The sequence below is a fragment of the Electrophorus electricus genome, chromosome 22 (genome assembly GCF_041902795.1).
Source record: "Electrophorus electricus isolate QZ-2024a chromosome 22, ASM4190279v1, whole genome shotgun sequence".
In the NCBI taxonomy this organism is placed as follows: domain Eukaryota; kingdom Metazoa; phylum Chordata; class Actinopteri; order Gymnotiformes; family Gymnotidae; genus Electrophorus; species Electrophorus electricus.
The window spans coordinates 11952-39697 of NC_137518.1; the positions used below are offsets into that span (position 1 = coordinate 11952).

Genomic DNA, 27746 nt, shown 5'->3' on the forward strand with positions numbered 1-27746 from the left:
ATTTGAATAACTTTGTGTCACGTCATTTAACGTTTAACTCAAGCCGTTTGTGTTACCGGACTCTTTTATCACTTAATATTAGTAACTGTTTTAGTTGCCTTGTTTATCCAATTACATTCATTAATTAATCAATGGTTTAACCCAAGCAATTTTCGTTACTTCCGCCTCTCGAGGCAAAAATGTCAATCAGAACGTTGCGCCCGCAAACTTCAAATAAACGATAAATAAGGCAAGTAATAAAAATTGATAAAGTTGAAAGATAAGTTGATTAAACTTGAGTCAAATAAAACTACTCATCAAACAAAGCATCAATTCATATGCATTTTATTGACTCTAAATTTAATTTACGTGCATTTTTATCAGCCACATTTTTGGTGTACAGGCCTGAGTTTTGTCGTCGAAGAGAATAAAAGAATCCGTCGTGTAAACCTACGCCATCTGCAGGCTAAGATGGTGTTGGGGTGACCCGGATGTGAAATTTGTCAGGCTGATGACATATTGCGATATTAATTGTGAGATTTCCTTACCATCTTTGTTCTTTGCAGAAGGGCACAGTGCGGCCAAACAGCGTAAGGAGTGGACTCCTTGGTATACGTTTCGACCAGTGTTTCGCCCGATTTTACTGCAGGCATGCTGTCGAGACTTGTACTCGTTTCAGGTTGCTTGACTTTATTAAGAAATTCTCAGCTATATCACTATAGTTTGGACATGTGTGAATGTGAAGATTCGGCAAGTGAAGTTGAAGGGCAAAAGAGCAGGCCTAGCTTTAAGTACTGCTTATGATTGTTAAACTAGTTAGCTTAGCTAGCTAGGACAGAAGCTCTGGGCCTGGGCACACTTCAGGCCATTTGACCTTTTATATAATGGAAACACCAGACCTCCAGGCCCAAGAGGTCACACAGTCATGCGCCTGCAACAAAATGTTTTTAAAATACATTCTGGAGATGTTGACGAAGTCTTCATTGTCCTCTTTTAGCAATGTCAGTGTGCTGTCTTATGAGTTGTATTTCTTTTCGAATTCTTGTAAAAGTGAAAAATATTCAAAGAGTTTTGGCTATCCCTGTGTGCTAAACAAAGGATAAGACATCAGCCTTCAGAGTTTAGGATTGTGGGTTCAAGTCCCATCTGGGTCACTTATATCAGTACTACTCTTGCTTAGCCCTTTAAGAGGTTGCAGTCATCCACCCTTGCTTTGGCCAAAAAGCAAAAGTGCCTGGTTTATTTTACTCATAGTGTGGCTATAATGCAAAATTAACTTTTTGCCTTTGTGAACTTGCTTGAAAAGGCATTAAAATTTTACATTATCAGAAACGAGCAATGATTGGGGTTAGATTTTTGTGAAGTGGAAAGCAGGAAGTTTTCCAGTCTAGTAAACCAGGTTGAATACTTGACTGGTGCAGAGAAAACAAGTCTCTTGCGTCGCGTGTTTGCTAGTCATATTCATAAAGGATCCAAGTCTAATCATGTTGATACTGCAAAGGTATAAAACCTTTAAAGCCATCTAGAATGAAGCTGAGATAATATATGGACAAATATTAAACCTAGTCAAATCATGTTTGGTGAGCATGAGAACGCTTCCTGTTGCCAAATGATTGTAGATTAAACAAAAGACAAAGCAAAGTCTTGACGAGCCAAGGAACCAGTGGCTGAACATCATTTCAATTTTACCGTCAAAACTATGCTCTGGGAGATTTTTTTCTTTTGAAAATACACTGATTCTCACTTAAGGAACCCCTCATATGACAAACGAGTAGCCAGCAAAAGTGCGTCATTTTGCTTTTACTTGCCAGACTGCTGGCTGTTCTTTATGTGAAAAAAAAACAAACAAAATGGACTTGTCTTATGGAGAAGACCTTCCAAGAGTATGCACAATCAGTATGTCGTTTGGCTCAGTGGCCTAATGGATAAGGCATCAGCCTTCGGAGCTGAGGATTGTGGGTTCAAGTCCCATCTGGGTCACTTATATCAGTACTACTCTTGCTTAGCCCTTTAAGAGGTTGCAGTCATCCACCCTTGCTTTGGCCAAAAAGTGAAGATGGGAAACAAAATGAAAACCTCTTAAAATTGACTGAATAAATGTGCCAACAGCAAGAAGTGGCCCACCCCACTTCTGTTACCACTCATGTCCCCAATCTTGATCCACCTTTCTGCATCACTCAAAAGCTTGCTTTGCACCATGGTGTACATTTGCTAGAGTCCCATAACTGTTCCATGTTGGCAGATGAGTGATGCATACATTGAGGCTCTTAAAATGAGTATCTTCTTTATTTTATTTGTAGTTCTGGTTATAAATGTGAACTTGCTGAAAAGATTTTTAAAAATTAAATTATCACAGTTTTGTAAAGTGGAATTGTTTACAGTTTTGTAAAGTGGAAACCAGCAAGGTTCCCATTCATGGTTCCCATCCAGATTGGATTCAGGGGTGGTGCAGAGAAAACAAGTGTGTTCCTCTGCATGGTTTTGCTAGTCATATTCATAAAGGATCCAAGTCTAATCATGTTGATACTGCAAAGCTATAAAACCTTTAAAGCCATCTAGAATGAAGCGGAAAGAATATTTTGAGAAATCCGAAACCGTGACAAGTCGTGTTGGTTGAGCATGAGAACGCTTCCTGTTGCCAAATGATTGGAGACTAAACAAAAAACAAAGCAAAGTCTTGAATAGCCAATTTCAATTTTACACAATGCTAAAGACCAAATTATCTTGGACATTGCATTTTGATATCTGCAAAGATTTTCTCCATTAAATGAGCGAAAAGATTAACGAAAAAATGTGTTTGTACTGTCTCAAATGGTTGTTGCACACAAGCAGGATAGGTCCATCTCAAATTTAAACAGTGCCTCAAAGCTTGCTTGAAAAAATGTTTTGAATGTATACTCATGGAATAGCGCTCTGATTAAATTTTCATTTTTAGGGCTTTTAAAAAGCCATTGTTGTAACATGCCAGTGTCGTAGTGGTATCATGCAAAATTCCAAGTCTTGTGAACCGCGTTTGTTTCTCGGCTGGTGCACAGTCATTGAAGCAAGATATTTTATAGACTTCTATTTGTGGTATCTTGAGGACTTCTGAGCTTTTCCAAGGCTTTTTATGTGGCATGCAGGTTCCATCTGAGAAGCAAACAACACTCTTTCAAATGTGTGTGATTTTTGCTTTTGAAAGTAGGCTGATTCTCAATTATGGAACCCATGATATGACACACAAGCAGCGAGCAAAAGTGCCTGGTTTATTTTACTCATAGTGTTGGCTATAATGCAAAATTAACTTTTTGCCTTTGTGAACTTGCTTGAAAAGGCGTTAAAATTTTACATTATCAGAAACGAGCACTGATTGGGGTTAGATTTTTGGGAAGTGGAAAGCAGCAAGTTTTCCAGTCTAGTAAACCAGGTTGAATACTTGACTGGTGCAGAGAAAACAAGTCTCTTGCGTCGCGTGTTTGCTAGTCATATTCATAAAGGATCCAAGTCTAATCATGTTGATACTGCAAAGCTATAAAACCTTTAAAGCCATCTAGAATGAAGCTGAGATAATATATGGACAAATATTAAACCTAGTCAAATCATGTTTGGTGAGCATGAGAACGCTTCCTGTTGCCAAATGATTGTAGATTAAACAAAAGACAAAGCAAAGTCTTGACGAGCCAAGGAACCAGTGGCTGAACATCATTTCAATTTTACCGTCAAAACTATGCTCTGGGAGATTTTTTTCTTTTGAAAATACACTGATTCTCACTTAAGGAACCCCTCATATGACAAACGAGTAGCCAGCAAAAGTGCGTCATTTTGCTTTTACTTGCCAGACTGCTGGCTGTTCTTTATGTGAAAAAAAACAAACAAAATGGACTTGTCTTATGGAGAAGACCTTCCAAGAGTGTGCACAATCAGTGTGTCGTTTGGCTCAGTGGCCTAATGGATAAGGCATCAGCCTTCGGAGCTGAGGATTGTGGGTTCAAGTCCCATCTGGGTTGCTTATATCAGTACTACTCTTGCTTAGCCCTTTAAGAGGTTGCAGTCATCCACCCTTGCTTTGGCCAAAAAGTGAAGATGGGAAACAAAATGAAAACCTCTTAAAATTGACTGAATAAATGTGCCAACAGCAAGAAGTGGCCCACCCCACTTCTGTTACCACTCATGTCCCCAATCTTGATCCACCTTTCTGCATCACTCAAAAGCTTGCTTTGCACCATGGTGTACATTTGCTAGAGTCCCATAACTGTTCCATGTTGGCAGATGAGTGATGCATACATTGAGGCTCTTAAAATGAGTATCTTCTTTATTTTATTTGTAGTTCTGGTTATAAATGTGAACTTGCTGAAAAGATTTTTAAAAATTAAATTATCACAGTTTTGTAAAGTGGAATTGTTTACAGTTTTGTAAAGTGGAAACCAGCAAGGTTCCCATTCATGGTTCCCATCCAGATTGGATTCAGGGGTGGTGCAGAGAAAACAAGTGTGTTCCTCTGCATGGTTTTGCTAGTCATATTCATAAAGGATCCAAGTCTAATCATGTTGATACTGCAAAGCTATAAAACCTTTAAAGCCATCTAGAATGAAGCGGAAAGAATATTTTGAGAAATCCAAAACCGTGACAAGTCGTGTTGGTTGAGCATGAGAACGCTTCCTGTTGCCAAATGATTGGAGACTAAACAAAAAACAAAGCAAAGTCTTGAATAGCCCATTTCAATTTTACACAATGCTAAAGACCAAATTATCTTGGACATTGCATTTTGATATCTGCAAAGATTTTCTCCATTAAATGAGCGAAAAGATTAACGAAAAAATGTGTTTGTACTGTCTCAAATGGTTGTTGCACACAAGCAGGATAGGTCCATCTCAAATTTAAACAGTGCCTCAAAGCTTGCTTGAAAAAATGTTTTGAATGTATACTCATGGAATAGCGCTCTGATTAAATTTTCATTTTTAGGGCTTTTAAAAAGCCATTGTTGTAACATGCCAGTGTCGTAGTGGTATCATGCAAAATTCCAAGTCTTGTGAACCGCGTTTGTTTCTCGGCTGGTGCACAGTCATTGAAGCAAGATATTTTATAGACTTCTATTTGTGGTATCTTGAGGACTTCTGAGCTTTTCCAAGGCTTTTTATGTGGCATGCAGGTTCCATCTGAGAAGCAAACAACACTCTTTCAAATGTGTGTGATTTTTGCTTTTGAAAGTAGGCTGATTCTCAATTATGGAACCCATGATATGACACACAAGCAGCGAGCAAAAGTGCCTGGTTTATTTTACTCATAGTGTTGGCTATAATGCAAAATTAACTTTTTGCCTTTGTGAACTTGCTTGAAAAGGCGTTAAAATTTTACATTATCAGAAACGAGCACTGATTGGGGTTAGATTTTTGGGAAGTGGAAAGCAGCAAGTTTTCCAGTCTAGTAAACCAGGTTGAATACTTGACTGGTGCAGAGAAAACAAGTCTCTTGCGTCGCGTGTTTGCTAGTCATATTCATAAAGGATCCAAGTCTAATCATGTTGATACTGCAAAGCTATAAAACCTTTAAAGCCATCTAGAATGAAGCTGAGATAATATATGGACAAATATTAAACCTAGTCAAATCATGTTTGGTGAGCATGAGAACGCTTCCTGTTGCCAAATGATTGTAGATTAAACAAAAGACAAAGCAAAGTCTTGACGAGCCAAGGAACCAGTGGCTGAACATCATTTCAATTTTACCGTCAAAACTATGCTCTGGGAGATTTTTTTCTTTTGAAAATACACTGATTCTCACTTAAGGAACCCCTCATATGACAAACGAGTAGCCAGCAAAAGTGCGTCATTTTGCTTTTACTTGCCAGACTGCTGGCTGTTCTTTATGTGAAAAAAAACAAACAAAATGGACTTGTCTTATGGAGAGGACCTTCCAAGAGTGTGCACAATCAGTGTGTCGTTTGGCTCAGTGGCCTAATGGATAAGGCATCAGCCTTCGGAGCTGAGGATTGTGGGTTCAAGTCCCATCTGGGTCACTTATATCAGTACTACTCTTGCTTAGCCCTTTAAGAGGTTGCAGTCATCCACCCTTGCTTTGGCCAAAAAGTGAAGATGGGAAACAAAATGAAAACCTCTTAAAATTGACTGAATAAATGTGCCAACAGCAAGAAGTGGCCCACCCCACTTCTGTTACCACTCATGTCCCCAATCTTGATCCACCTTTCTGCATCACTCAAAAGCTTGCTTTGCACCATGGTGTACATTTGCTACAGTCCCATAACTGTTCCATGTTGGCAGATGAGTGATGCATACATTGAGGCTCTTAAAATGAGTATCTTCTTTATTTTATTTGTAGTTCTGGTTATAAATGTGAACTTGCTGAAAAGATTTTTAAAAATTAAATTATCACAGTTTTGTAAAGTGGAATTGTTTACAGTTTTGTAAAGTGGAAACCAGCAAGGTTCCCATTCATGGTTCCCATCCAGATTGGATTCAGGGGTGGTGCAGAGAAAACAAGTGTGTTCCTCTGCATGGTTTTGCTAGTCATATTCATAAAGGATCCAAGTCTAATCATGTTGATACTGCAAAGCTATAAAACCTTTAAAGCCATCTAGAATGAAGCGGAAAGAATATTTTGAGAAATCCGAAACCGTGACAAGTCGTGTTGGTTGAGCATGAGAACGCTTCCTGTTGCCAAATGATTGGAGACTAAACAAAAAACAAAGCAAAGTCTTGAATAGCCAATTTCAATTTTACACAATGCTAAAGACCAAATTATCTTGGACATTGCATTTTGATATCTGCAAAGATTTTCTCCATTAAATGAGCGAAAAGATTAACGAAAAAATGTGTTTGTACTGTCTCAAATGGTTGTTGCACACAAGCAGGATAGGTCCATCTCAAATTTAAACAGTGCCTCAAAGCTTGCTTGAAAAAATGTTTTGAATGTATACTCATGGAATAGCGCTCTGATTAAATTTTCATTTTTAGGGCTTTTAAAAAGCCATTGTTGTAACATGCCAGTGTCGTAGTGGTATCATGCAAAATTCCAAGTCTTGTGAACCGCGTTTGTTTCTCGGCTGGTGCACAGTCATTGAAGCAAGATATTTTATAGACTTCTATTTGTGGTATCTTGAGGACTTCTGAGCTTTTCCAAGGCTTTTTATGTGGCATGCAGGTTCCATCTGAGAAGCAAACAACACTCTTTCAAATGTGTGTGATTTTTGCTTTTGAAAGTAGGCTGATTCTCAGTTATGGAACCCATGATATGACACACAAGCAGCGAGCAAAAGTGCCTGGTTTATTTTACTCATAGTGTTGGCTATAATGCAAAATTAACTTTTTGCCTTTGTGAACTTGCTTGAAAAGGCGTTAAAATTTTACATTATCAGAAACGAGCACTGATTGGGGTTAGATTTTTGGGAAGTGGAAAGCAGCAAGTTTTCCAGTCTAGTAAACCAGGTTGAATACTTGACTGGTGCAGAGAAAACAAGTCTCTTGCGTCGCGTGTTTGCTAGTCATATTCATAAAGGATCCAAGTCTAATCATGTTGATACTGCAAAGCTATAAAACCTTTAAAGCCATCTAGAATGAAGCTGAGATAATATATGGACAAATATTAAACCTAGTCAAATCATGTTTGGTGAGCATGAGAACGCTTCCTGTTGCCAAATGATTGTAGATTAAACAAAAGACAAAGCAAAGTCTTGACGAGCCAAGGAACCAGTGGCTGAACATCATTTCAATTTTACCGTCAAAACTATGCTCTGGGAGATTTTTTTCTTTTGAAAATACACTGATTCTCACTTAAGGAACCCCTCATATGACAAACGAGTAGCCAGCAAAAGTGCGTCATTTTGCTTTTACTTGCCAGACTGCTGGCTGTTCTTTATGTGAAAAAAACAAACAAAATGGACTTGTCTTATGGAGAAGACCTTCCGAGAGTGTGCACAATCAGTGTGTCGTTTGGCTCAGTGGCCTAATGGATAAGGCATCAGCCTTCGGAGCTGAGGATTGTGGGTTCAAGTCCCTTCTGGGTCACTTATATCAGTACTACTCTTGCTTAGCCCTTTAAGAGGTTGCAGTCATCCACCCTTGCTTTGGCCAAAAAGTGAAGATGGGAAACAAAATGAAAACCTCTTAAAATTGACTGAATAAATGTGCCAACAGCAAGAAGTGGCCCACCCCACTTCTGTTACCACTCATGTCCCCAATCTTGATCCACCTTTCTGCATCACTCAAAAGCTTGCTTTGCACCATGGTGTACATTTGCTAGAGTCCCATAACTGTTCCATGTTGGCAGATGAGTGATGCATACATTGAGGCTCTTAAAATGAGTATCTTCTTTATTTTATTTGTAGTTCTGGTTATAAATGTGAACTTGCTGAAAAGATTTTTAAAAATTAAATTATCACAGTTTTGTAAAGTGGAATTGTTTACAGTTTTGTAAAGTGGAAACCAGCAAGGTTCCCATTCATGGTTCCCATCCAGATTGGATTCAGGGGTGGTGCAGAGAAAACAAGTGTGTTCCTCTGCATGGTTTTGCTAGTCATATTCATAAAGGATCCAAGTCTAATCATGTTGATACTGCAAAGCTATAAAACCTTTAAAGCCATCTAGAATGAAGCGGAAAGAATATTTTGAGAAATCCGAAACCGTGACAAGTCGTGTTGGTTGAGCATGAGAACGCTTCCTGTTGCCAAATGATTGGAGACTAAACAAAAAACAAAGCAAAGTCTTGAATAGCCAATTTCAATTTTACACAATGCTAAAGACCAAATTATCTTGGACATTGCATTTTGATATCTGCAAAGATTTTCTCCATTAAATGAGCGAAAAGATTAACGAAAAAATGTGTTTGTACTGTCTCAAATGGTTGTTGCACACAAGCAGGATAGGTCCATCTCAAATTTAAACAGTGCCTCAAAGCTTGCTTGAAAAAATGTTTTGAATGTATACTCATGGAATAGCGCTCTGATTAAATTTTCATTTTTAGGGCTTTTAAAAAGCCATTGTTGTAACATGCCAGTGTCGTAGTGGTATCATGCAAAATTCCAAGTCTTGTGAACCGCGTTTGTTTCTCGGCTGGTGCACAGTCATTGAAGCAAGATATTTTATAGACTTCTATTTGTGGTATCTTGAGGACTTCTGAGCTTTTCCAAGGCTTTTTATGTGGCATGCAGGTTCCATCTGAGAAGCAAACAACACTCTTTCAAATGTGTGTGATTTTTGCTTTTGAAAGTAGGCTGATTCTCAGTTATGGAACCCATGATATGACACACAAGCAGCGAGCAAAAGTGCCTGGTTTATTTTACTCATAGTGTTGGCTATAATGCAAAATTAACTTTTTGCCTTTGTGAACTTGCTTGAAAAGGCGTTAAAATTTTACATTATCAGAAACGAGCACTGATTGGGGTTAGATTTTTGGGAAGTGGAAAGCAGCAAGTTTTCCAGTCTAGTAAACCAGGTTGAATACTTGACTGGTGCAGAGAAAACAAGTCTCTTGCGTCGCGTGTTTGCTAGTCATATTCATAAAGGATCCAAGTCTAATCATGTTGATACTGCAAAGCTATAAAACCTTTAAAGCCATCTAGAATGAAGCTGAGATAATATATGGACAAATATTAAACCTAGTCAAATCATGTTTGGTGAGCATGAGAACGCTTCCTGTTGCCAAATGATTGTAGATTAAACAAAAGACAAAGCAAAGTCTTGACGAGCCAAGGAACCAGTGGCTGAACATCATTTCAATTTTACCGTCAAAACTATGCTCTGGGAGATTTTTTTCTTTTGAAAATACACTGATTCTCACTTAAGGAACCCCTCATATGACAAACGAGTAGCCAGCAAAAGTGCGTCATTTTGCTTTTACTTGCCAGACTGCTGGCTGTTCTTTATGTGAAAAAAAACAAACAAAATGGACTTGTCTTATGGAGAGGACCTTCCAAGAGTGTGCACAATCAGTGTGTCGTTTGGCTCAGTGGCCTAATGGATAAGGCATCAGCCTTCGGAGCTGAGGATTGTGGGTTCAAGTCCCATCTGGGTCACTTATATCAGTACTACTCTTGCTTAGCCCTTTAAGAGGTTGCAGTCATCCACCCTTGCTTTGGCCAAAAAGTGAAGATGGGAAACAAAATGAAAACCTCTTAAAATTGACTGAATAAATGTGCCAACAGCAAGAAGTGGCCCACCCCACTTCTGTTACCACTCATGTCCCCAATCTTGATCCACCTTTCTGCATCACTCAAAAGCTTGCTTTGCACCATGGTGTACATTTGCTAGAGTCCCATAACTGTTCCATGTTGGCAGATGAGTGATGCATACATTGAGGCTCTTAAAATGAGTATCTTCTTTATTTTATTTGTAGTTCTGGTTATAAATGTGAACTTGCTGAAAAGATTTTTAAAAATTAAATTATCACAGTTTTGTAAAGTGGAATTGTTTACAGTTTTGTAAAGTGGAAACCAGCAAGGTTCCCATTCATGGTTCCCATCCAGATTGGATTCAGGGGTGGTGCAGAGAAAACAAGTGTGTTCCTCTGCATGGTTTTGCTAGTCATATTCATAAAGGATCCAAGTCTAATCATGTTGATACTGCAAAGCTATAAAACCTTTAAAGCCATCTAGAATGAAGCGGAAAGAATATTTTGAGAAATCCGAAACCGTGACAAGTCGTGTTGGTTGAGCATGAGAACGCTTCCTGTTGCCAAATGATTGGAGACTAAACAAAAAACAAAGCAAAGTCTTGAATAGCCAATTTCAATTTTACACAATGCTAAAGACCAAATTATCTTGGACATTGCATTTTGATATCTGCAAAGATTTTCTCCATTAAATGAGCGAAAAGATTAACGAAAAAATGTGTTTGTACTGTCTCAAATGGTTGTTGCACACAAGCAGGATAGGTCCATCTCAAATTTAAACAGTGCCTCAAAGCTTGCTTGAAAAAATGTTTTGAATGTATACTCATGGAATAGCGCTCTGATTAAATTTTCATTTTTAGGGCTTTTAAAAAGCCATTGTTGTAACATGCCAGTGTCGTAGTGGTATCATGCAAAATTCCAAGTCTTGTGAACCGCGTTTGTTTCTCGGCTGGTGCACAGTCATTGAAGCAAGATATTTTATAGACTTCTATTTGTGGTATCTTGAGGACTTCTGAGCTTTTCCAAGGCTTTTTATGTGGCATGCAGGTTCCATCTGAGAAGCAAACAACACTCTTTCAAATGTGTGTGATTTTTGCTTTTGAAAGTAGGCTGATTCTCAATTATGGAACCCATGATATGACACACAAGCAGCGAGCAAAAGTGCCTGGTTTATTTTACTCATAGTGTTGGCTATAATGCAAAATTAACTTTTTGCCTTTGTGAACTTGCTTGAAAAGGCGTTAAAATTTTACATTATCAGAAACGAGCACTGATTGGGGTTAGATTTTTGGGAAGTGGAAAGCAGCAAGTTTTCCAGTCTAGTAAACCAGGTTGAATACTTGACTGGTGCAGAGAAAACAAGTCTCTTGCGTCGCGTGTTTGCTAGTCATATTCATAAAGGATCCAAGTCTAATCATGTTGATACTGCAAAGCTATAAAACCTTTAAAGCCATCTAGAATGAAGCTGAGATAATATATGGACAAATATTAAACCTAGTCAAATCATGTTTGGTGAGCATGAGAACGCTTCCTGTTGCCAAATGATTGTAGATTAAACAAAAGACAAAGCAAAGTCTTGACGAGCCAAGGAACCAGTGGCTGAACATCATTTCAATTTTACCGTCAAAACTATGCTCTGGGAGATTTTTTTCTTTTGAAAATACACTGATTCTCACTTAAGGAACCCCTCATATGACAAACGAGTAGCCAGCAAAAGTGCGTCATTTTGCTTTTACTTGCCAGACTGCTGGCTGTTCTTTATGTGAAAAAAAACAAACAAAATGGACTTGTCTTATGGAGAAGACCTTCCAAGAGTGTGCACAATCAGTGTGTCGTTTGGCTCAGTGGCCTAATGGATAAGGCATCAGCCTTCGGAGCTGAGGATTGTGGGTTCAAGTCCCATCTGGGTTGCTTATATCAGTACTACTCTTGCTTAGCCCTTTAAGAGGTTGCAGTCATCCACCCTTGCTTTGGCCAAAAAGTGAAGATGGGAAACAAAATGAAAACCTCTTAAAATTGACTGAATAAATGTGCCAACAGCAAGAAGTGGCCCACCCCACTTCTGTTACCACTCATGTCCCCAATCTTGATCCACCTTTCTGCATCACTCAAAAGCTTGCTTTGCACCATGGTGTACATTTGCTAGAGTCCCATAACTGTTCCATGTTGGCAGATGAGTGATGCATACATTGAGGCTCTTAAAATGAGTATCTTCTTTATTTTATTTGTAGTTCTGGTTATAAATGTGAACTTGCTGAAAAGATTTTTAAAAATTAAATTATCACAGTTTTGTAAAGTGGAATTGTTTACAGTTTTGTAAAGTGGAAACCAGCAAGGTTCCCATTCATGGTTCCCATCCAGATTGGATTCAGGGGTGGTGCAGAGAAAACAAGTGTGTTCCTCTGCATGGTTTTGCTAGTCATATTCATAAAGGATCCAAGTCTAATCATGTTGATACTGCAAAGCTATAAAACCTTTAAAGCCATCTAGAATGAAGCGGAAAGAATATTTTGAGAAATCCAAAACCGTGACAAGTCGTGTTGGTTGAGCATGAGAACGCTTCCTGTTGCCAAATGATTGGAGACTAAACAAAAAACAAAGCAAAGTCTTGAATAGCCCATTTCAATTTTACACAATGCTAAAGACCAAATTATCTTGGACATTGCATTTTGATATCTGCAAAGATTTTCTCCATTAAATGAGCGAAAAGATTAACGAAAAAATGTGTTTGTACTGTCTCAAATGGTTGTTGCACACAAGCAGGATAGGTCCATCTCAAATTTAAACAGTGCCTCAAAGCTTGCTTGAAAAAATGTTTTGAATGTATACTCATGGAATAGCGCTCTGATTAAATTTTCATTTTTAGGGCTTTTAAAAAGCCATTGTTGTAACATGCCAGTGTCGTAGTGGTATCATGCAAAATTCCAAGTCTTGTGAACCGCGTTTGTTTCTCGGCTGGTGCACAGTCATTGAAGCAAGATATTTTATAGACTTCTATTTGTGGTATCTTGAGGACTTCTGAGCTTTTCCAAGGCTTTTTATGTGGCATGCAGGTTCCATCTGAGAAGCAAACAACACTCTTTCAAATGTGTGTGATTTTTGCTTTTGAAAGTAGGCTGATTCTCAATTATGGAACCCATGATATGACACACAAGCAGCGAGCAAAAGTGCCTGGTTTATTTTACTCATAGTGTTGGCTATAATGCAAAATTAACTTTTTGCCTTTGTGAACTTGCTTGAAAAGGCGTTAAAATTTTACATTATCAGAAACGAGCACTGATTGGGGTTAGATTTTTGGGAAGTGGAAAGCAGCAAGTTTTCCAGTCTAGTAAACCAGGTTGAATACTTGACTGGTGCAGAGAAAACAAGTCTCTTGCGTCGCGTGTTTGCTAGTCATATTCATAAAGGATCCAAGTCTAATCATGTTGATACTGCAAAGCTATAAAACCTTTAAAGCCATCTAGAATGAAGCTGAGATAATATATGGACAAATATTAAACCTAGTCAAATCATGTTTGGTGAGCATGAGAACGCTTCCTGTTGCCAAATGATTGTAGATTAAACAAAAGACAAAGCAAAGTCTTGACGAGCCAAGGAACCAGTGGCTGAACATCATTTCAATTTTACCGTCAAAACTATGCTCTGGGAGATTTTTTTCTTTTGAAAATACACTGATTCTCACTTAAGGAACCCCTCATATGACAAACGAGTAGCCAGCAAAAGTGCGTCATTTTGCTTTTACTTGCCAGACTGCTGGCTGTTCTTTATGTGAAAAAAAACAAACAAAATGGACTTGTCTTATGGAGAGGACCTTCCAAGAGTGTGCACAATCAGTGTGTCGTTTGGCTCAGTGGCCTAATGGATAAGGCATCAGCCTTCGGAGCTGAGGATTGTGGGTTCAAGTCCCATCTGGGTCACTTATATCAGTACTACTCTTGCTTAGCCCTTTAAGAGGTTGCAGTCATCCACCCTTGCTTTGGCCAAAAAGTGAAGATGGGAAACAAAATGAAAACCTCTTAAAATTGACTGAATAAATGTGCCAACAGCAAGAAGTGGCCCACCCCACTTCTGTTACCACTCATGTCCCCAATCTTGATCCACCTTTCTGCATCACTCAAAAGCTTGCTTTGCACCATGGTGTACATTTGCTACAGTCCCATAACTGTTCCATGTTGGCAGATGAGTGATGCATACATTGAGGCTCTTAAAATGAGTATCTTCTTTATTTTATTTGTAGTTCTGGTTATAAATGTGAACTTGCTGAAAAGATTTTTAAAAATTAAATTATCACAGTTTTGTAAAGTGGAATTGTTTACAGTTTTGTAAAGTGGAAACCAGCAAGGTTCCCATTCATGGTTCCCATCCAGATTGGATTCAGGGGTGGTGCAGAGAAAACAAGTGTGTTCCTCTGCATGGTTTTGCTAGTCATATTCATAAAGGATCCAAGTCTAATCATGTTGATACTGCAAAGCTATAAAACCTTTAAAGCCATCTAGAATGAAGCGGAAAGAATATTTTGAGAAATCCGAAACCGTGACAAGTCGTGTTGGTTGAGCATGAGAACGCTTCCTGTTGCCAAATGATTGGAGACTAAACAAAAAACAAAGCAAAGTCTTGAATAGCCAATTTCAATTTTACACAATGCTAAAGACCAAATTATCTTGGACATTGCATTTTGATATCTGCAAAGATTTTCTCCATTAAATGAGCGAAAAGATTAACGAAAAAATGTGTTTGTACTGTCTCAAATGGTTGTTGCACACAAGCAGGATAGGTCCATCTCAAATTTAAACAGTGCCTCAAAGCTTGCTTGAAAAAATGTTTTGAATGTATACTCATGGAATAGCGCTCTGATTAAATTTTCATTTTTAGGGCTTTTAAAAAGCCATTGTTGTAACATGCCAGTGTCGTAGTGGTATCATGCAAAATTCCAAGTCTTGTGAACCGCGTTTGTTTCTCGGCTGGTGCACAGTCATTGAAGCAAGATATTTTATAGACTTCTATTTGTGGTATCTTGAGGACTTCTGAGCTTTTCCAAGGCTTTTTATGTGGCATGCAGGTTCCATCTGAGAAGCAAACAACACTCTTTCAAATGTGTGTGATTTTTGCTTTTGAAAGTAGGCTGATTCTCAGTTATGGAACCCATGATATGACACACAAGCAGCGAGCAAAAGTGCCTGGTTTATTTTACTCATAGTGTTGGCTATAATGCAAAATTAACTTTTTGCCTTTGTGAACTTGCTTGAAAAGGCGTTAAAATTTTACATTATCAGAAACGAGCACTGATTGGGGTTAGATTTTTGGGAAGTGGAAAGCAGCAAGTTTTCCAGTCTAGTAAACCAGGTTGAATACTTGACTGGTGCAGAGAAAACAAGTCTCTTGCGTCGCGTGTTTGCTAGTCATATTCATAAAGGATCCAAGTCTAATCATGTTGATACTGCAAAGCTATAAAACCTTTAAAGCCATCTAGAATGAAGCTGAGATAATATATGGACAAATATTAAACCTAGTCAAATCATGTTTGGTGAGCATGAGAACGCTTCCTGTTGCCAAATGATTGTAGATTAAACAAAAGACAAAGCAAAGTCTTGACGAGCCAAGGAACCAGTGGCTGAACATCATTTCAATTTTACCGTCAAAACTATGCTCTGGGAGATTTTTTTCTTTTGAAAATACACTGATTCTCACTTAAGGAACCCCTCATATGACAAACGAGTAGCCAGCAAAAGTGCGTCATTTTGCTTTTACTTGCCAGACTGCTGGCTGTTCTTTATGTGAAAAAAAACAAACAAAATGGACTTGTCTTATGGAGAGGACCTTCCAAGAGTGTGCACAATCAGTGTGTCGTTTGGCTCAGTGGCCTAATGGATAAGGCATCAGCCTTCGGAGCTGAGGATTGTGGGTTCAAGTCCCATCTGGGTCACTTATATCAGTACTACTCTTGCTTAGCCCTTTAAGAGGTTGCAGTCATCCACCCTTGCTTTGGCCAAAAAGTGAAGATGGGAAACAAAATGAAAACCTCTTAAAATTGACTGAATAAATGTGCCAACAGCAAGAAGTGGCCCACCCCACTTCTGTTACCACTCATGTCCCCAATCTTGATCCACCTTTCTGCATCACTCAAAAGCTTGCTTTGCACCATGGTGTACATTTGCTAGAGTCCCATAACTGTTCCATGTTGGCAGATGAGTGATGCATACATTGAGGCTCTTAAAATGAGTATCTTCTTTATTTTATTTGTAGTTCTGGTTATAAATGTGAACTTGCTGAAAAGATTTTTAAAAATTAAATTATCACAGTTTTGTAAAGTGGAATTGTTTACAGTTTTGTAAAGTGGAAACCAGCAAGGTTCCCATTCATGGTTCCCATCCAGATTGGATTCAGGGGTGGTGCAGAGAAAACAAGTGTGTTCCTCTGCATGGTTTTGCTAGTCATATTCATAAAGGATCCAAGTCTAATCATGTTGATACTGCAAAGCTATAAAACCTTTAAAGCCATCTAGAATGAAGCGGAAAGAATATTTTGAGAAATCCGAAACCGTGACAAGTCGTGTTGGTTGAGCATGAGAACGCTTCCTGTTGCCAAATGATTGGAGACTAAACAAAAAACAAAGCAAAGTCTTGAATAGCCAATTTCAATTTTACACAATGCTAAAGACCAAATTATCTTGGACATTGCATTTTGATATCTGCAAAGATTTTCTCCATTAAATGAGCGAAAAGATTAACGAAAAAATGTGTTTGTACTGTCTCAAATGGTTGTTGCACACAAGCAGGATAGGTCCATCTCAAATTTAAACAGTGCCTCAAAGCTTGCTTGAAAAAATGTTTTGAATGTATACTCATGGAATAGCGCTCTGATTAAATTTTCATTTTTAGGGCTTTTAAAAAGCCATTGTTGTAACATGCCAGTGTCGTAGTGGTATCATGCAAAATTCCAAGTCTTGTGAACCGCGTTTGTTTCTCGGCTGGTGCACAGTCATTGAAGCAAGATATTTTATAGACTTCTATTTGTGGTATCTTGAGGACTTCTGAGCTTTTCCAAGGCTTTTTATGTGGCATGCAGGTTCCATCTGAGAAGCAAACAACACTCTTTCAAATGTGTGTGATTTTTGCTTTTGAAAGTAGGCTGATTCTCAATTATGGAACCCATGATATGACACACAAGCAGCGAGCAAAAGTGCCTGGTTTATTTTACTCATAGTGTTGGCTATAATGCAAAATTAACTTTTTGCCTTTGTGAACTTGCTTGAAAAGGCGTTAAAATTTTACATTATCAGAAACGAGCACTGATTGGGGTTAGATTTTTGGGAAGTGGAAAGCAGCAAGTTTTCCAGTCTAGTAAACCAGGTTGAATACTTGACTGGTGCAGAGAAAACAAGTCTCTTGCGTCGCGTGTTTGCTAGTCATATTCATAAAGGATCCAAGTCTAATCATGTTGATACTGCAAAGCTATAAAACCTTTAAAGCCATCTAGAATGAAGCTGAGATAATATATGGACAAATATTAAACCTAGTCAAATCATGTTTGGTGAGCATGAGAACGCTTCCTGTTGCCAAATGATTGTAGATTAAACAAAAGACAAAGCAAAGTCTTGACGAGCCAAGGAACCAGTGGCTGAACATCATTTCAATTTTACCGTCAAAACTATGCTCTGGGAGATTTTTTTCTTTTGAAAATACACTGATTCTCACTTAAGGAACCCCTCATATGACAAACGAGTAGCCAGCAAAAGTGCGTCATTTTGCTTTTACTTGCCAGACTGCTGGCTGTTCTTTATGTGAAAAAAAACAAACAAAATGGACTTGTCTTATGGAGAAGACCTTCCAAGAGTGTGCACAATCAGTGTGTCGTTTGGCTCAGTGGCCTAATGGATAAGGCATCAGCCTTCGGAGCTGAGGATTGTGGGTTCAAGTCCCATCTGGGTTGCTTATATCAGTACTACTCTTGCTTAGCCCTTTAAGAGGTTGCAGTCATCCACCCTTGCTTTGGCCAAAAAGTGAAGATGGGAAACAAAATGAAAACCTCTTAAAATTGACTGAATAAATGTGCCAACAGCAAGAAGTGGCCCACCCCACTTCTGTTACCACTCATGTCCCCAATCTTGATCCACCTTTCTGCATCACTCAAAAGCTTGCTTTGCACCATGGTGTACATTTGCTAGAGTCCCATAACTGTTCCATGTTGGCAGATGAGTGATGCATACATTGAGGCTCTTAAAATGAGTATCTTCTTTATTTTATTTGTAGTTCTGGTTATAAATGTGAACTTGCTGAAAAGATTTTTAAAAATTAAATTATCACAGTTTTGTAAAGTGGAATTGTTTACAGTTTTGTAAAGTGGAAACCAGCAAGGTTCCCATTCATGGTTCCCATCCAGATTGGATTCAGGGGTGGTGCAGAGAAAACAAGTGTGTTCCTCTGCATGGTTTTGCTAGTCATATTCATAAAGGATCCAAGTCTAATCATGTTGATACTGCAAAGCTATAAAACCTTTAAAGCCATCTAGAATGAAGCGGAAAGAATATTTTGAGAAATCCAAAACCGTGACAAGTCGTGTTGGTTGAGCATGAGAACGCTTCCTGTTGCCAAATGATTGGAGACTAAACAAAAAACAAAGCAAAGTCTTGAATAGCCCATTTCAATTTTACACAATGCTAAAGACCAAATTATCTTGGACATTGCATTTTGATATCTGCAAAGATTTTCTCCATTAAATGAGCGAAAAGATTAACGAAAAAATGTGTTTGTACTGTCTCAAATGGTTGTTGCACACAAGCAGGATAGGTCCATCTCAAATTTAAACAGTGCCTCAAAGCTTGCTTGAAAAAATGTTTTGAATGTATACTCATGGAATAGCGCTCTGATTAAATTTTCATTTTTAGGGCTTTTAAAAAGCCATTGTTGTAACATGCCAGTGTCGTAGTGGTATCATGCAAAATTCCAAGTCTTGTGAACCGCGTTTGTTTCTCGGCTGGTGCACAGTCATTGAAGCAAGATATTTTATAGACTTCTATTTGTGGTATCTTGAGGACTTCTGAGCTTTTCCAAGGCTTTTTATGTGGCATGCAGGTTCCATCTGAGAAGCAAACAACACTCTTTCAAATGTGTGTGATTTTTGCTTTTGAAAGTAGGCTGATTCTCAATTATGGAACCCATGATATGACACACAAGCAGCGAGCAAAAGTGCCTGGTTTATTTTACTCATAGTGTTGGCTATAATGCAAAATTAACTTTTTGCCTTTGTGAACTTGCTTGAAAAGGCGTTAAAATTTTACATTATCAGAAACGAGCACTGATTGGGGTTAGATTTTTGGGAAGTGGAAAGCAGCAAGTTTTCCAGTCTAGTAAACCAGGTTGAATACTTGACTGGTGCAGAGAAAACAAGTCTCTTGCGTCGCGTGTTTGCTAGTCATATTCATAAAGGATCCAAGTCTAATCATGTTGATACTGCAAAGCTATAAAACCTTTAAAGCCATCTAGAATGAAGCTGAGATAATATATGGACAAATATTAAACCTAGTCAAATCATGTTTGGTGAGCATGAGAACGCTTCCTGTTGCCAAATGATTGTAGATTAAACAAAAGACAAAGCAAAGTCTTGACGAGCCAAGGAACCAGTGGCTGAACATCATTTCAATTTTACCGTCAAAACTATGCTCTGGGAGATTTTTTTCTTTTGAAAATACACTGATTCTCACTTAAGGAACCCCTCATATGACAAACGAGTAGCCAGCAAAAGTGCGTCATTTTGCTTTTACTTGCCAGACTGCTGGCTGTTCTTTATGTGAAAAAAAACAAACAAAATGGACTTGTCTTATGGAGAGGACCTTCCAAGAGTGTGCACAATCAGTGTGTCGTTTGGCTCAGTGGCCTAATGGATAAGGCATCAGCCTTCGGAGCTGAGGATTGTGGGTTCAAGTCCCATCTGGGTCACTTATATCAGTACTACTCTTGCTTAGCCCTTTAAGAGGTTGCAGTCATCCACCCTTGCTTTGGCCAAAAAGTGAAGATGGGAAACAAAATGAAAACCTCTTAAAATTGACTGAATAAATGTGCCAACAGCAAGAAGTGGCCCACCCCACTTCTGTTACCACTCATGTCCCCAATCTTGATCCACCTTTCTGCATCACTCAAAAGCTTGCTTTGCACCATGGTGTACATTTGCTAGAGTCCCATAACTGTTCCATGTTGGCAGATGAGTGATGCATACATTGAGGCTCTTAAAATGAGTATCTTCTTTATTTTATTTGTAGTTCTGGTTATAAATGTGAACTTGCTGAAAAGATTTTTAAAAATTAAATTATCACAGTTTTGTAAAGTGGAATTGTTTACAGTTTTGTAAAGTGGAAACCAGCAAGGTTCCCATTCATGGTTCCCATCCAGATTGGATTCAGGGGTGGTGCAGAGAAAACAAGTGTGTTCCTCTGCATGGTTTTGCTAGTCATATTCATAAAGGATCCAAGTCTAATCATGTTGATACTGCAAAGCTATAAAACCTTTAAAGCCATCTAGAATGAAGCGGAAAGAATATTTTGAGAAATCCGAAACCGTGACAAGTCGTGTTGGTTGAGCATGAGAACGCTTCCTGTTGCCAAATGATTGGAGACTAAACAAAAAACAAAGCAAAGTCTTGAATAGCCAATTTCAATTTTACACAATGCTAAAGACCAAATTATCTTGGACATTGCATTTTGATATCTGCAAAGATTTTCTCCATTAAATGAGCGAAAAGATTAACGAAAAAATGTGTTTGTACTGTCTCAAATGGTTGTTGCACACAAGCAGGATAGGTCCATCTCAAATTTAAACAGTGCCTCAAAGCTTGCTTGAAAAAATGTTTTGAATGTATACTCATGGAATAGCGCTCTGATTAAATTTTCATTTTTAGGGCTTTTAAAAAGCCATTGTTGTAACATGCCAGTGTCGTAGTGGTATCATGCAAAATTCCAAGTCTTGTGAACCGCGTTTGTTTCTCGGCTGGTGCACAGTCATTGAAGCAAGATATTTTATAGACTTCTATTTGTGGTATCTTGAGGACTTCTGAGCTTTTCCAAGGCTTTTTATGTGGCATGCAGGTTCCATCTGAGAAGCAAACAACACTCTTTCAAATGTGTGTGATTTTTGCTTTTGAAAGTAGGCTGATTCTCAATTATGGAACCCATGATATGACACACAAGCAGCGAGCAAAAGTGCCTGGTTTATTTTACTCATAGTGTTGGCTATAATGCAAAATTAACTTTTTGCCTTTGTGAACTTGCTTGAAAAGGCGTTAAAATTTTACATTATCAGAAACGAGCACTGATTGGGGTTAGATTTTTGGGAAGTGGAAAGCAGCAAGTTTTCCAGTCTAGTAAACCAGGTTGAATACTTGACTGGTGCAGAGAAAACAAGTCTCTTGCGTCGCGTGTTTGCTAGTCATATTCATAAAGGATCCAAGTCTAATCATGTTGATACTGCAAAGCTATAAAACCTTTAAAGCCATCTAGAATGAAGCTGAGATAATATATGGACAAATATTAAACCTAGTCAAATCATGTTTGGTGAGCATGAGAACGCTTCCTGTTGCCAAATGATTGTAGATTAAACAAAAGACAAAGCAAAGTCTTGACGAGCCAAGGAACCAGTGGCTGAACATCATTTCAATTTTACCGTCAAAACTATGCTCTGGGAGATTTTTTTCTTTTGAAAATACACTGATTCTCACTTAAGGAACCCCTCATATGACAAACGAGTAGCCAGCAAAAGTGCGTCATTTTGCTTTTACTTGCCAGACTGCTGGCTGTTCTTTATGTGAAAAAAAACAAACAAAATGGACTTGTCTTATGGAGAAGACCTTCCAAGAGTGTGCACAATCAGTGTGTCGTTTGGCTCAGTGGCCTAATGGATAAGGCATCAGCCTTCGGAGCTGAGGATTGTGGGTTCAAGTCCCATCTGGGTCGCTTATATCAGTACTACTCTTGCTTAGCCCTTTAAGAGGTTGCAGTCATCCACCCTTGCTTTGGCCAAAAAGTGAAGATGGGAAACAAAATGAAAACCTCTTAAAATTGACTGAATAAATGTGCCAACAGCAAGAAGTGGCCCACCCCACTTCTGTTACCACTCATGTCCCCAATCTTGATCCACCTTTCTGCATCACTCAAAAGCTTGCTTTGCACCATGGTGTACATTTGCTAGAGTCCCATAACTGTTCCATGTTGGCAGATGAGTGATGCATACATTGAGGCTCTTAAAATGAGTATCTTCTTTATTTTATTTGTAGTTCTGGTTATAAATGTGAACTTGCTGAAAAGATTTTTAAAAATTAAATTATCACAGTTTTGTAAAGTGGAATTGTTTACAGTTTTGTAAAGTGGAAACCAGCAAGGTTCCCATTCATGGTTCCCATCCAGATTGGATTCAGGGGTGGTGCAGAGAAAACAAGTGTGTTCCTCTGCATGGTTTTGCTAGTCATATTCATAAAGGATCCAAGTCTAATCATGTTGATACTGCAAAGCTATAAAACCTTTAAAGCCATCTAGAATGAAGCGGAAAGAATATTTTGAGAAATCCGAAACCGTGACAAGTCGTGTTGGTTGAGCATGAGAACGCTTCCTGTTGCCAAATGATTGGAGACTAAACAAAAAACAAAGCAAAGTCTTGAATAGCCCATTTCAATTTTACACAATGCTAAAGACCAAATTATCTTGGACATTGCATTTTGATATCTGCAAAGATTTTCTCCATTAAATGAGCGAAAAGATTAACGAAAAAATGTGTTTGTACTGTCTCAAATGGTTGTTGCACACAAGCAGGATAGGTCCATCTCAAATTTAAACAGTGCCTCAAAGCTTGCTTGAAAAAATGTTTTGAATGTATACTCATGGAATAGCGCTCTGATTAAATTTTCATTTTTAGGGCTTTTAAAAAGCCATTGTTGTAACATGCCAGTGTCGTAGTGGTATCATGCAAAATTCCAAGTCTTGTGAACCGCGTTTGTTTCTCGGCTGGTGCACAGTCATTGAAGCAAGATATTTTATAGACTTCTATTTGTGGTATCTTGAGGACTTCTGAGCTTTTCCAAGGCTTTTTATGTGGCATGCAGGTTCCATCTGAGAAGCAAACAACACTCTTTCAAATGTGTGTGATTTTTGCTTTTGAAAGTAGGCTGATTCTCAATTATGGAACCCATGATATGACACACAAGCAGCGAGCAAAAGTGCCTGGTTTATTTTACTCATAGTGTTGGCTATAATGCAAAATTAACTTTTTGCCTTTGTGAACTTGCTTGAAAAGGCGTTAAAATTTTACATTATCAGAAACGAGCACTGATTGGGGTTAGATTTTTGGGAAGTGGAAAGCAGCAAGTTTTCCAGTCTAGTAAACCAGGTTGAATACTTGACTGGTGCAGAGAAAACAAGTCTCTTGCGTCGCGTGTTTGCTAGTCATATTCATAAAGGATCCAAGTCTAATCATGTTGATACTGCAAAGCTATAAAACCTTTAAAGCCATCTAGAATGAAGCTGAGATAATATATGGACAAATATTAAACCTAGTCAAATCATGTTTGGTGAGCATGAGAACGCTTCCTGTTGCCAAATGATTGTAGATTAAACAAAAGACAAAGCAAAGTCTTGACGAGCCAAGGAACCAGTGGCTGAACATCATTTCAATTTTACCGTCAAAACTATGCTCTGGGAGATTTTTTTCTTTTGAAAATACACTGATTCTCACTTAAGGAACCCCTCATATGACAAACGAGTAGCCAGCAAAAGTGCGTCATTTTGCTTTTACTTGCCAGACTGCTGGCTGTTCTTTATGTGAAAAAAAACAAACAAAATGGACTTGTCTTATGGAGAGGACCTTCCAAGAGTGTGCACAATCAGTGTGTCGTTTGGCTCAGTGGCCTAATGGATAAGGCATCAGCCTTCGGAGCTGAGGATTGTGGGTTCAAGTCCCATCTGGGTCACTTATATCAGTACTACTCTTGCTTAGCCCTTTAAGAGGTTGCAGTCATCCACCCTTGCTTTGGCCAAAAAGTGAAGATGGGAAACAAAATGAAAACCTCTTAAAATTGACTGAATAAATGTGCCAACAGCAAGAAGTGGCCCACCCCACTTCTGTTACCACTCATGTCCCCAATCTTGATCCACCTTTCTGCATCACTCAAAAGCTTGCTTTGCACCATGGTGTACATTTGCTAGAGTCCCATAACTGTTCCATGTTGGCAGATGAGTGATGCATACATTGAGGCTCTTAAAATGAGTATCTTCTTTATTTTATTTGTAGTTCTGGTTATAAATGTGAACTTGCTGAAAAGATTTTTAAAAATTAAATTATCACAGTTTTGTAAAGTGGAATTGTTTACAGTTTTGTAAAGTGGAAACCAGCAAGGTTCCCATTCATGGTTCCCATCCAGATTGGATTCAGGGGTGGTGCAGAGAAAACAAGTGTGTTCCTCTGCATGGTTTTGCTAGTCATATTCATAAAGGATCCAAGTCTAATCATGTTGATACTGCAAAGCTATAAAACCTTTAAAGCCATCTAGAATGAAGCGGAAAGAATATTTTGAGAAATCCGAAACCGTGACAAGTCGTGTTGGTTGAGCATGAGAACGCTTCCTGTTGCCAAATGATTGGAGACTAAACAAAAAACAAAGCAAAGTCTTGAATAGCCCATTTCAATTTTACACAATGCTAAAGACCAAATTATCTTGGACATTGCATTTTGATATCTGCAAAGATTTTCTCCATTAAATGAGCGAAAAGATTAACGAAAAAATGTGTTTGTACTGTCTCAAATGGTTGTTGCACACAAGCAGGATAGGTCCATCTCAAATTTAAACAGTGCCTCAAAGCTTGCTTGAAAAAATGTTTTGAATGTATACTCATGGAATAGCGCTCTGATTAAATTTTCATTTTTAGGGCTTTTAAAAAGCCATTGTTGTAACATACCAGTGTCGTAGTGGTATCATGCAAAATTCAAAGTCTTGTGAACCGCGTTTGTTTCTCGGCTGGTGCACAGTCATTGAAGCAAGATATTTCATAGACTTCTATTTGTGGTATCTTGAGGACTTCTGAGCTTTTCCAAGGCTTTTTATGTGGCATGCAGGTTCCATCTGAGAAGCAAACAACACTCTTTCAAATGTGTGTGATTTTTGCTTTTGAAAGTAGGCTGATTCTCAATTATGGAACCCATGATATGACACACAAGCAGCGAGCAAAAGTGCCTGGTTTATTTTACTCATAGTGTTGGCTATAATGCAAAATTAACTTTTTGCCTTTGTGAACTTGCTTGAAAAGGCGTTAAAATTTTACATTATCAGAAACGAGCACTGATTGGGGTTAGATTTTTGGGAAGTGGAAAGCAGCAAAGTTTTCCAGTCTAGTAAACCAGGTTGAATACTTGACTGGTGCAGAGAAAACAAGTCTCTTGCGTCGCGTGTTTGCTAGTCATATTCATAAAGGATCCAAGTCTAATCATGTTGATACTGCAAAGCTATAAAACCTTTAAAGCCATCTAGAATGAAGCTGAGATAATATATGGACAAATATTAAACCTAGTCAAATCATGTTTGGTGAGCATGAGAACGCTTCCTGTTGCCAAATGATTGTAGATTAAACAAAAGACAAAGCAAAGTCTTGACGAGCCAAGGAACCAGTGGCTGAACATCATTTCAATTTTACCGTCAAAACTATGCTCTGGGAGATTTTTTTCTTTTGAAAATACACTGATTCTCACTTAAGGAACCCCTCATATGACAAACGAGTAGCCAGCAAAAGTGCGTCATTTTGCTTTTACTTGCCAGACTGCTGGCTGTTCTTTATGTGAAAAAAAACAAACAAAATGGACTTGTCTTATGGAGAAGACCTTCCAAGAGTGTGCACAATCAGTGTGTCGTTTGGCTCAGTGGCCTAATGGATAAGGCATCAGCCTTCGGAGCTGAGGATTGTGGGTTCAAGTCCCATCTGGGTCGCTTATATCAGTACTACTCTTGCTTAGCCCTTTAAGAGGTTGCAGTCATCCACCCTTGCTTTGGCCAAAAAGTGAAGATGGGAAACAAAATGAAAACCTCTTAAAATTGACTGAATAAATGTGCCAACAGCAAGAAGTGGCCCACCCCACTTCTGTTACCACTCATGTCCCCAATCTTGATCCACCTTTCTGCATCACTCAAAAGCTTGCTTTGCACCATGGTGTACATTTGCTAGAGTCCCATAACTGTTCCATGTTGGCAGATGAGTGATGCATACATTGAGGCTCTTAAAATGAGTATCTTCTTTATTTTATTTGTAGTTCTGGTTATAAATGTGAACTTGCTGAAAAGATTTTTAAAAATTAAATTATCACAGTTTTGTAAAGTGGAATTGTTTACAGTTTTGTAAAGTGGAAACCAGCAAGGTTCCCATTCATGGTTCCCATCCAGATTGGATTCAGGGGTGGTGCAGAGAAAACAAGTGTGTTCCTCTGCATGGTTTTGCTAGTCATATTCATAAAGGATCCAAGTCTAATCATGTTGATACTGCAAAGCTATAAAACCTTTAAAGCCATCTAGAATGAAGCGGAAAGAATATTTTGAGAAATCCGAAACCGTGACAAGTCGTGTTGGTTGAGCATGAGAACGCTTCCTGTTGCCAAATGATTGGAGACTAAACAAAAAACAAAGCAAAGTCTTGAATAGCCCATTTCAATTTTACACAATGCTAAAGACCAAATTATCTTGGACATTGCATTTTGATATCTGCAAAGATTTTCTCCATTAAATGAGCGAAAAGATTAACGAAAAAATGTGTTTGTACTGTCTCAAATGGTTGTTGCACACAAGCAGGATAGGTCCATCTCAAATTTAAACAGTGCCTCAAAGCTTGCTTGAAAAAATGTTTTGAATGTATACTCATGGAATAGCGCTCTGATTAAATTTTCATTTTTAGGGCTTTTAAAAAGCCATTGTTGTAACATGCCAGTGTCGTAGTGGTATCATGCAAAATTCCAAGTCTTGTGAACCGCGTTTGTTTCTCGGCTGGTGCACAGTCATTGAAGCAAGATATTTTATAGACTTCTATTTGTGGTATCTTGAGGACTTCTGAGCTTTTCCAAGGCTTTTTATGTGGCATGCAGGTTCCATCTGAGAAGCAAACAACACTCTTTCAAATGTGTGTGATTTTTGCTTTTGAAAGTAGGCTGATTCTCAATTATGGAACCCATGATATGACACACAAGCAGCGAGCAAAAGTGCCTGGTTTATTTTACTCATAGTGTTGGCTATAATGCAAAATTAACTTTTTGCCTTTGTGAACTTGCTTGAAAAGGCGTTAAAATTTTACATTATCAGAAACGAGCACTGATTGGGGTTAGATTTTTGGGAAGTGGAAAGCAGCAAGTTTTCCAGTCTAGTAAACCAGGTTGAATACTTGACTGGTGCAGAGAAAACAAGTCTCTTGCGTCGCGTGTTTGCTAGTCATATTCATAAAGGATCCAAGTCTAATCATGTTGATACTGCAAAGCTATAAAACCTTTAAAGCCATCTAGAATGAAGCTGAGATAATATATGGACAAATATTAAACCTAGTCAAATCATGTTTGGTGAGCATGAGAACGCTTCCTGTTGCCAAATGATTGTAGATTAAACAAAAGACAAAGCAAAGTCTTGACGAGCCAAGGAACCAGTGGCTGAACATCATTTCAATTTTA

At 38.4% G+C, this 27746-nt stretch overlaps 13 non-coding genes across 13 annotated transcripts; all 13 read left to right on the top strand.

The window, feature by feature from the left end:
- Positions 1 to 1886: 1886 nt before the first annotated feature.
- On the top strand, positions 1887 to 1959 carry trnar-ucg (transfer RNA arginine (anticodon UCG)). Its single transcript has one exon. It is a non-coding gene; the product is annotated as a tRNA-Arg (tRNA).
- Positions 1960 to 3892: 1933 nt separating this feature from the next.
- Positions 3893 to 3965, top strand: trnar-ucg (transfer RNA arginine (anticodon UCG)). The gene has a single exon. It is a non-coding gene; the product is annotated as a tRNA-Arg (tRNA).
- A 1933-nt stretch (positions 3966 to 5898) lies between these two features.
- Positions 5899 to 5971, top strand: trnar-ucg (transfer RNA arginine (anticodon UCG)). The gene has a single exon. It is a non-coding gene; the product is annotated as a tRNA-Arg (tRNA).
- A 1932-nt stretch (positions 5972 to 7903) lies between these two features.
- trnar-ucg (transfer RNA arginine (anticodon UCG)) lies at positions 7904 to 7976 on the top strand. The gene has a single exon. It is a non-coding gene; the product is annotated as a tRNA-Arg (tRNA).
- Positions 7977 to 9909: 1933 nt separating this feature from the next.
- trnar-ucg (transfer RNA arginine (anticodon UCG)) lies at positions 9910 to 9982 on the top strand. The gene has a single exon. It is a non-coding gene; the product is annotated as a tRNA-Arg (tRNA).
- Positions 9983 to 11915: 1933 nt separating this feature from the next.
- trnar-ucg (transfer RNA arginine (anticodon UCG)) lies at positions 11916 to 11988 on the top strand. Its single transcript has one exon. It is a non-coding gene; the product is annotated as a tRNA-Arg (tRNA).
- A 1933-nt stretch (positions 11989 to 13921) lies between these two features.
- trnar-ucg (transfer RNA arginine (anticodon UCG)) lies at positions 13922 to 13994 on the top strand. The gene has a single exon. It is a non-coding gene; the product is annotated as a tRNA-Arg (tRNA).
- A 1933-nt stretch (positions 13995 to 15927) lies between these two features.
- On the top strand, positions 15928 to 16000 carry trnar-ucg (transfer RNA arginine (anticodon UCG)). Its single transcript has one exon. It is a non-coding gene; the product is annotated as a tRNA-Arg (tRNA).
- Positions 16001 to 17933: 1933 nt separating this feature from the next.
- Positions 17934 to 18006, top strand: trnar-ucg (transfer RNA arginine (anticodon UCG)). Its single transcript has one exon. It is a non-coding gene; the product is annotated as a tRNA-Arg (tRNA).
- Positions 18007 to 19939: 1933 nt separating this feature from the next.
- Positions 19940 to 20012, top strand: trnar-ucg (transfer RNA arginine (anticodon UCG)). Its single transcript has one exon. It is a non-coding gene; the product is annotated as a tRNA-Arg (tRNA).
- A 1933-nt stretch (positions 20013 to 21945) lies between these two features.
- trnar-ucg (transfer RNA arginine (anticodon UCG)) lies at positions 21946 to 22018 on the top strand. The gene has a single exon. It is a non-coding gene; the product is annotated as a tRNA-Arg (tRNA).
- A 1933-nt stretch (positions 22019 to 23951) lies between these two features.
- trnar-ucg (transfer RNA arginine (anticodon UCG)) lies at positions 23952 to 24024 on the top strand. Its single transcript has one exon. It is a non-coding gene; the product is annotated as a tRNA-Arg (tRNA).
- Positions 24025 to 25958: 1934 nt separating this feature from the next.
- On the top strand, positions 25959 to 26031 carry trnar-ucg (transfer RNA arginine (anticodon UCG)). Its single transcript has one exon. It is a non-coding gene; the product is annotated as a tRNA-Arg (tRNA).
- The last annotated feature ends 1715 nt before the right edge of the window (positions 26032 to 27746 follow it).